Here is an 8,949-nt window from a genome sequence, read left to right as displayed (position 1 = left end):
CTTTCTTAGGCATTATCCATGGTCATTTTATCTCTTGCAAGTTAGCCCACACTTGTTGTCCTTTTTCTACCATTTCTTTAAAGGCTATCTTAAAAGCTTTGGATAGACATGAAGTAGAGATCTTCGATTCTTCACTTACATAGGTTGCATTAACAAATTTAAAAGATCTAAAAGAATATTTTAGGGCTTTCTCAGTTGCTTCGACATATAATATAGTTGATGGTTTAGTTACCAGCAGATCTTTTTCATTGGCAACATTGACTACCTTTTCATCAATTATAAATTTCACCTTTTGTTTTAGAATGGAAGGGATAGCTCCTGCCATGTGAATCCATGGTTATCCTAAAAGACAACTATAGAAAGGAGCGATATCCATGACTTGAAAGGTTATATCAAAAGTACATAGGCTAATTTAAATTGGTAACTCAATATCACATATCACTTCACAATAAGCCCATTACAACAAATTTAGCCATTAGTGGCACATAGAATAATGTCACTAAATATTTTTTTTCATCACCATATATATTATGTGACAAAAAATTAAACATTATGAGGTTCGTGATGTTTGCATCGTCACTAAAGGTGAACTGTGATGATAACAAAATATCATCATCTTATGTGAATCTATTGTGACAATAAAATCAAATGTCACCTTGTGCTTTTTTTTTTTTGTGATGTTAATTTTCTCATCTATGTATGAAAAAAATGTCATTAAATGCTATAATTGTCATAAAATAAATGATAAAATTTGATACATTATGACAAAAGTTAAATTGTCATAGTATTAGTGATATAATTATCATTACCAATGATTGTAAGATAATGTCTATTGTGACAATAAAATCAAACTTCACCTTATGCTTCATTTTTTGTGATGTTAGTTTTCATCAACTATTTATAAAAATAATGTCATTAAAAGCTATAATCATCACGAAATAAATGATAAAATATGATATATTAGTGACAAAAGATAAATCGTCACAATATTGATGACATAGTTATCATCACCAATGATTATAAGAGAATGTCAAATGTGACAATAAAATCAAACGTCACCTTATGCTTTTTTTTGTGATGTTAATTTTCATTAGCTATTTATGAAGAAAAACATCATTGAAGGTTATAATCATCATAAATAAATTATAAATTCTGATATATTAGTGATAAAATATAAATCATCACAGTGTTGGTGACATAATTAATGACATTAAATCCTATATATAAAATAAAATCATCACAATCATTTTTGTAGAATAATCCAATTTAGTATTCTTGCAAATCCACTAAATATTTGAATTGATTTTTAAATGTAATACATTCTTTAAAGTTTACCCTAAAATCATATAAAAATAATATAGTTTAAAAAGCAAAGATTATAAGAATTATGAAACAAATAATCATCAAAATCTTATCTTCAAGCTTGCAATCCAAATCTTGTGTCGAGTGTGATTGTATTGATGTTAAGTTTATATCACTTGAAGCTGCAATAAATAATTAACAGCAAATATAAGAACAAACCATAATACAATAATAAGATTAAAACAAATACAAAAAATAAACTAATCCATTTTATGCATATCAAATTTTTAAATGAGGGCTTACCCTATATTAAAAAATAGGCCTTGTCAAGAAATTGACAAGTAAACTTTATAAAGACTCAATAAATAAATAAATAATCAATTTGATTTTTAAAACTGAGTGATAAAATAAGTACCAATTATCACTTTTGAATTAGGTATCAAACAAAGCCTAGATATATAATGCTTGCAACATCACAGTAACAACAAAAAAGAAAAAAGGTAACAATTGATAGTGAAGCGTGCATATAGTTACTTGATGACATCATTACACCAATGCAGGATAAGTATTTATGCAAGCAAAATCAAACATTAAAAAAAATGAGGTAAGATGATGATTTTAACTAAAGGCTTTTTAAGACTTGGAATAAGGCATGTCATTGTTTTTTTTTCCCAGTAAAAGTTGTTGTTCAAGTAGAAGTTCTTTCAAGAGTGTATATATGCACATGTAAGTTCAATAGGGATATCCATTAATACAAGTACAAAATTAATGTGTTAAGGTGAGACTCATACAAGACAATGACATAGCTTAAATTGTCTAAGATGTTACTTAAACCAATTGAGAGTTTATTGCTACATGGAAGCTGAAGCTTTATTCAACAAAATAGGAATATTTCAAATGAAATGATCAATTCAATAATTTGGTTTAGCTTTTTCTTAAAATTACAAGCTAGATTGTATACAATATACATGCCTATTAATGATCTAACAGTGCAAGCAACTTAGTTAAGCAAAAGACTCTACCACGACTTTTTTCACCAGCAAGTAGCACTATTTTTTCTTTTAGATAAGAGCTTGTCTCTTGAAGTGACTCTGAAAATTTTGAAAAAAGAAATTCATCAAATGTAGGTTCATTTAACATAATATTTTTCATAAAGTTTAAGTTTCTTTAATTTTACTATAGTCTAACACCTCGAGTAAAGCGACCCTTAGATTATGCTTTAAGTTTTAAATAAGAAATTTTTTTGTGAGATGTTATGCACCTATAAACCCATACAGGTTCCACATCAGCAAACCAAAACAGAATAGGAGTCACAAATACACATCTAACTTTGAAACATTTTCGATAAAAACCTAATCATTTATTTCAAAAATCAGTTGTTTCTTCGAAAACTACTAGTTATTTTTGGCTTAAAAAGCACCATACAACATGTATCTGGCATAGCCAATAATTTAGAAATACTAGGATGACAAAACATGGTGATACCTAAAAATTAATGTGACAATATAGCATACAACATTTTTGCCATATGCATTGTTTGCCGTTACTATAACTACAAAAAGTACGCTATCATAACAATTTCTCATGTTTTGCTTATCCTATAAATGCATCAAAATAAGAAAAAAAAATCCAATTATAATATTTCAAGTTGACCAAGATAAAATCATCCCAATATTTATCTATAATGCCGTTAATCAATCATACTTTTTCTCCAATAAATTATAGACATCAACATCATAGGATTTGGACATTCAATTAGAGGGTGGTGATGATTTTTGTAGTTTTTGTTTATGTCAAATGGACAAGTGAATCAAGGGAAAGGGTGTTCAATATCAAACCAAATTATGATTTATACAACTAAAATTACAAGTTCCAGTAGAGAAAAGATTCAAATGTAAATGTTTTACAGCAAAGAATAGATTTAAATAAGTAGCAAATGTATAAATAAATAAATAAAAGGAGTGAACCTGTAAAACAAAGGTTCTTTTGAGATCAACAAAATGCATGGAATTGACATGCTCAGGAAGAACATCTCTGTCAAAATAATTCATATAAGAGAACAAGAATTGTTTAAAGTAAAGCTTAACTTTTTCAAAAACATCAAGAATAAAAAACCTTGGGACTAAGCTTTTCAGGCCTTGAACGTAAGAATCCAACCACTCTCTCCTTAATTTGAGATTAATTTTTAAAAGAAAGTCTCCAATCAGAGAGCCATAACTCTTCATTGATGTAATCAGAGTCGCTATTTCCTATGTCGTAAGAGGAAACAGAACAGCGAAGCTTTTCGATATATCAATGAAATTGTCATCGGAGATTAAGAGTGGTTCCACAGGGCTAGGGTTAGACAAAAATAAGGTTACGATTTGGTGAGTAACAGCTAAGTTTTCCAATCGAAGTCTATTTTTAAGTTCTTTTTCCTTTCATTGGAGGAACATGTCAATTTTAGGCCTTTTTTCACCATTGATGTTTGGGGTTCTAGGGATTTTGAGATTTTCCCTCCACCTAAAAAATAATGCATTTTGAAGGTTTATTTTGATAGAGGTGAGAATGTGGCTTAAATTGGGACCTACTTGATATCTCTACCCTAGTTATAATAGGTTTACCCAATTTATTTATGTAGGCCCATAACTATAGAATGGGCTAAATGGAATCTCAATTTTTTGGATTTGGGCTTATCTGAAAAAAATTAACATAAGGATAAAGGAAACCTTCAAAAAAAACTTTAATAATCATTTAAATTCTTAATATTTAATTGCAATCAATCAAGTCCTAATACTTTTATTTCAAATCAATTGAACCTTTGTATAAATATGGATACATACTTAGCTTAACTCAAACCTAATATTTTTCTCATTTATTTTTTAATAGTTTCTAACAATTAATTATATTAAAATAAATAATATTTAAAGGTCATATATGGAAAATGTAATTTTTTAGCTAACCATATTTAATTTATTAATAAAATATTAAAAATTAATTTTAATTATAAAAAATCAAAATTATAAAATTTTTAATTAAGCATTTGAATATTGATCAAATTTAAAGAATAAATAGGTAAGATAATGCCAATACACTAAAAAAATTACTAATAGTAGTACTCTATTAATTATTAAATAGTGAAGCAAGATTGTAAGTTATTTTCTAGTTGCAATCAGCATCATCCTGTTACTCTTAAGAACTTGGTCGTGGGATGGGAAAGTGCCGGAATGACATAGGCCCTTTTAGACTTTTAAAGAGTAAACAATTCTGTGTTTGTATCAATTACTATCATTTTTCTTACAGTGTGTTTGGATTGAAGGGAGAGGAAGAAAAGGAAAGTAAAGTAGAGGAATGTAAAGGAAACAGAACTTCTATTCCTTTGTTTGGATAAATTTTTAATTTAAAGAAAGGGAATGAGGTGAAAACCAAATAACCTTTGGTTTCCCTGGTAAACCTAATTTTTTTAATACCCAAATTTGGAGGAAAAGCTAGGGAAAAGAAAGTTGAAAAATATTTTTTTTTATAAAAAGACTATTATGTCCATCTTTTTATTAATACTAAAAATCTAATAAAAAAACCTAAGTAGATCACAATTATCTTGTAATTTTTTTAAAGCCATCTCTTTTTTTAAGTAAGTTTCACATATCTCTTCCAATATAAAATTTTTTTATAATTTTTTGGTGATTTGATTTTGATGAATGGTTGAATATAAATAGATATATTTTTTGGTTTTATGAGATGACAGACTATCTCAAAATCCATCAATGCATGTTTGTAAAATATCTTCCTGTTTCACTTGATTAAAAACCATTGATATAGTAGCAATTGTAAAATCAGATATGGTCTAAGAGTGCTCTAAAATCACAGGCAATGAAAGGTTACAATTGGAAAAAATTATTATAATGAATCATTTCCTTTCTTTTTCACTCTTTATCCAAACAATGGTTGTCAGAATTCTTTTCCTTTCCTTTCTTTTATTAATTTTAATTATCCAAACAAATGATACATATATCGTTTCCTTTTCTTAAAAAAACTTTCTTTTCCATTCTTTTCCTTTCCTTTCATTTCCTTTATTAATATTTATCCAAAAATAGTGTTAAGGTATAATTTAGGGAAACTTCAATTAAAATTTTTTTTGTATGGATATTAATAGCTATTTAAAATTCATTTTTTACTTAAAAGTTACTAGTATGGTCAAGTTTAGTTAAAATTTTTTTATTTAGGTATATATATAATTTAAGTAAATACGTCACTTATAAATTATACATTAATTTGAACTTATTAGTGAGGGATAAATAACATCATAATATCATTTAAAAGTTTGTAACATTTATGTTATGGTAATGTAACACTATACATTGACATGACAGAATTGCAATAACCATTAATAGTTAACTAAAGTATTCAATTTGTGACAAAAATTCATAACGTTACTTAAAATCTATAAAAAAAATTTGTCATCGATAAAATTTTAAATTGGTTACAAAATCATAATGTCACTTATTACAAAAAATTTTTTCACCAAATAAATTTGACAGTAAAATTTTGTGATGTTTATGTTATCATCATATAACACTATACATTGACATGACGAAATTACAACGTCATTAATAATTAATTAAAGTGTTCAATTTGTGACAAAAATTAATAACATCACCTAAAATCTATCAAAAAAATTTATCACAAATAAAATTTTAAATTGGTTACAAAATTATAATGTCATAAAAAATTTCTTGCCAAATAAATTTGGCGATAAAAGTTTGTGACTTTATGTTATTGTCATATAACACCATACATTGACGTGACGAAATTACAATGTCATTAAAAGTTAACTAAAGTATTTAATTTGTGATAAAAATTAATAATTTCACCTAAAAGTTATTAGAAAAATTCGTCACAGATAACATTTAAATTGGTGACAAACTTATAACGTCATCTAAAATAAAAAATGTTACAAAAAATTTTTTCACTAGATAAATTTGGTGGTAAAAGTTTGTGACATTTATATTATCGTTATATAACACCATATATTTGATGTGACGAAATTGCAATGTCATTAATAATTAACTAAAGTATTCAATTTGTGATAAAACTTAATAATATCACCTAAAATCTATTAGAAAAATTCATCATAGATAAATTTTTAAATTGGTGATAAAATTATAACGTCACCTAAAGTAAAAAAGCATCATAAAAAAAAATTTCATCAAATAAATTTGGAGGTAAAATTTGACGGCAAAATTTTGGTGACGTTATAATGTGACGATTTTATATATTTTCATATAAAATACCAAATAATATAAAAACATGACGGAATATATTTTTTGTCACCTTTTACATACTTTAAATGATGAAATATAATGTTTCACTTAGAAAAATCGTCATAAATAACTAGATTTGTTGCAGTAATCCCATCAAAAGCCCTCACTATCATGTCATTTGTCTTCATGTAAGATATATCAACTGGCAGTCTAGATAGTGTAGTCATTGCATGACATTAAGAAAAGATCCATTATAAATAAGCATCTTGGCCAATGTATGATCTTTGTATCTTGTGGAGATATGTAAAGCCTTAGCATCACTCCTATCACCAAGTAGAATTTTATCGTCGCTAAATGATATAAAATTCCTTACTATGATATTTCTCACTATACGATCAAGTTTTTTCGTAGATATATTATGAGCTATATAAGCCTTATTAAGTACTTTGAGCAGGGCATCTCTCTATGATGCTCAAAATTTAGCAACAATGAGAGCATTGAAATTCGAGTTGGTAAGTGATTTAATTGCTCTACCACACTAAACTTACTATACTTAATAAGTTTTAGGAACTCACAAGCTTTTTTTTTTTCAAGACTAGAATCTTACGTTCTCAGTTTAGGACTAAGGCTGGCTAAATCTTTTAATCGTTGGATGGCGGTCTATCTTCTTTTTCTAAACTCATCTCTCTTTCTTTTACTTTTTCTTTTCATACTCTCTCGAGTGCTTTTGAGGTATAGCATTGCCCATTTTGAGTTATGCCTTTTACACTAGTTATGTTTGCTGCTCTTACATCACGTAAGCCAGATTGAAGGGGTCCATTATCCAAACCTTGTGATATGATATTACAATCATATTTTTAAGAGGCTGCCTTATCTATTTTGAATGGGAATAGGCTAAAGACTTCAATTGTCACATTTGGCATAGTTGTACAAATTGGTTTATCAATTTTAGCACTTGATTTCTCATCATAAAAGATGGTGATAGGCTCAAAATTCATATGAACTGTTTTATTAACCTTAACACTCAGTTTTTCTTCATAAAAGATGGTACAAACTTCAAACTCATTTGGTAAGGCCTGTTTTTAGATGAATCTTTAGTCACAACATTCACTTAATTATCTTTATGTTCTTTATAAAATTCGACTATGAAAGAATCCACCATCTTTTGTAATTTTTGTCTAAACGATTCACAATCTTAAAGCTAATGACTAATCACCATTTTATAGAATTCATAAGTTTGATTAAGATTATATGTGAAATTCTCATTTTTTGTGTTTTCTGGTATTGGGCAAGTCATATTGGTTTTCACTATGATAACAAATATTTGATCCATAAGGGTTCTGATCTTACTTATTTTTATTTTTTTTATATTCCAAGTTATCTCACTACTTAAAGCATTTACTGATCCCTCACCATAATTGGGCAACGAATTGGCCTCAACACTCGATCTGACCTTTGTTGTGAAATTTAAATTTTGGTTATCAATAAGGTTTTACACCTTACATTTGAAAGATGTACAATTTTTTAGAAAATGGCCTTGAATCTCATAATGATAGTCACAGTAAGTTTTAGGATCATATCACTTTGGATATGGAGGTTTTAAAGGCTTTATAGGTAGTCGGGCTACCAAGTGTTTTTGGATAACTAAGGAAATAGTTTCGTGTAAGTCATAGAAATTGGATCAAATTGTTGTTACTCTCGATTATTTTGAGGTTTCCTTTGATTAAAATATGTGGTGATTAACTGGGGGAAAGGCCATGATGGAGGTGCTCGAGGACAAAAATTAGTTTGAAAGTTAAGTATCTGGGTTTGCACTAATTGGTAATGGTATGGGTTTTGGGAAATATTGAAAAAGGCTGGGTAAGAAGGTTGATATATTGGATATGAATGGGATGGAGAATAAGGTCTTGGTTTTATTTTTTTAGTGGTGGCAACTTACACTTCTGTTTCTTTTTTCATGGGTGGTTCTTTTTTCTTTGATCTAGAAACATAACCATTTAGTTTTTTCATTCTTAAAGGTATTTTTTTATTTTCTCACTCGTAGTCACCATATATGTCATAATGATTTTAGGACCGCCAGATATAAAGTGTTTTATAATAAAAAAAAATAAAAGAAAGTCACCACCAATCTTTGTTAGGATGTGATTGACCACCCAAAAGTTTATCTTTTTAATAAAATTATAAAAAAATGGTTTAAAGTTTATCAAAAAGATAAATTTTGATCTACAAAAAATCAGTTTGGGTCCGGGAGTCGGTTACATGTAGGGAAGGATTAGCACCCCCACAACACCCATAAATTGATACCATTTAATTACGTGCTATTTTCAGTGTTGGATAAAATGATTTTGACTTGAAATTTAATACTAATTTCCTTCGTTTAAAAAAATATTTTTTGCTAAAATTTTTT

This window comes from Durio zibethinus, chromosome 17, assembly GCF_047325235.1.
Source record: "Durio zibethinus cultivar Kanyao isolate XHJ-2024 chromosome 17, ASM4732523v1, whole genome shotgun sequence".
NCBI classification, from domain to species: Eukaryota; Viridiplantae; Streptophyta; class Magnoliopsida; order Malvales; family Malvaceae; genus Durio; species Durio zibethinus.
This window is presented reverse-complemented; position numbering follows the sequence as displayed.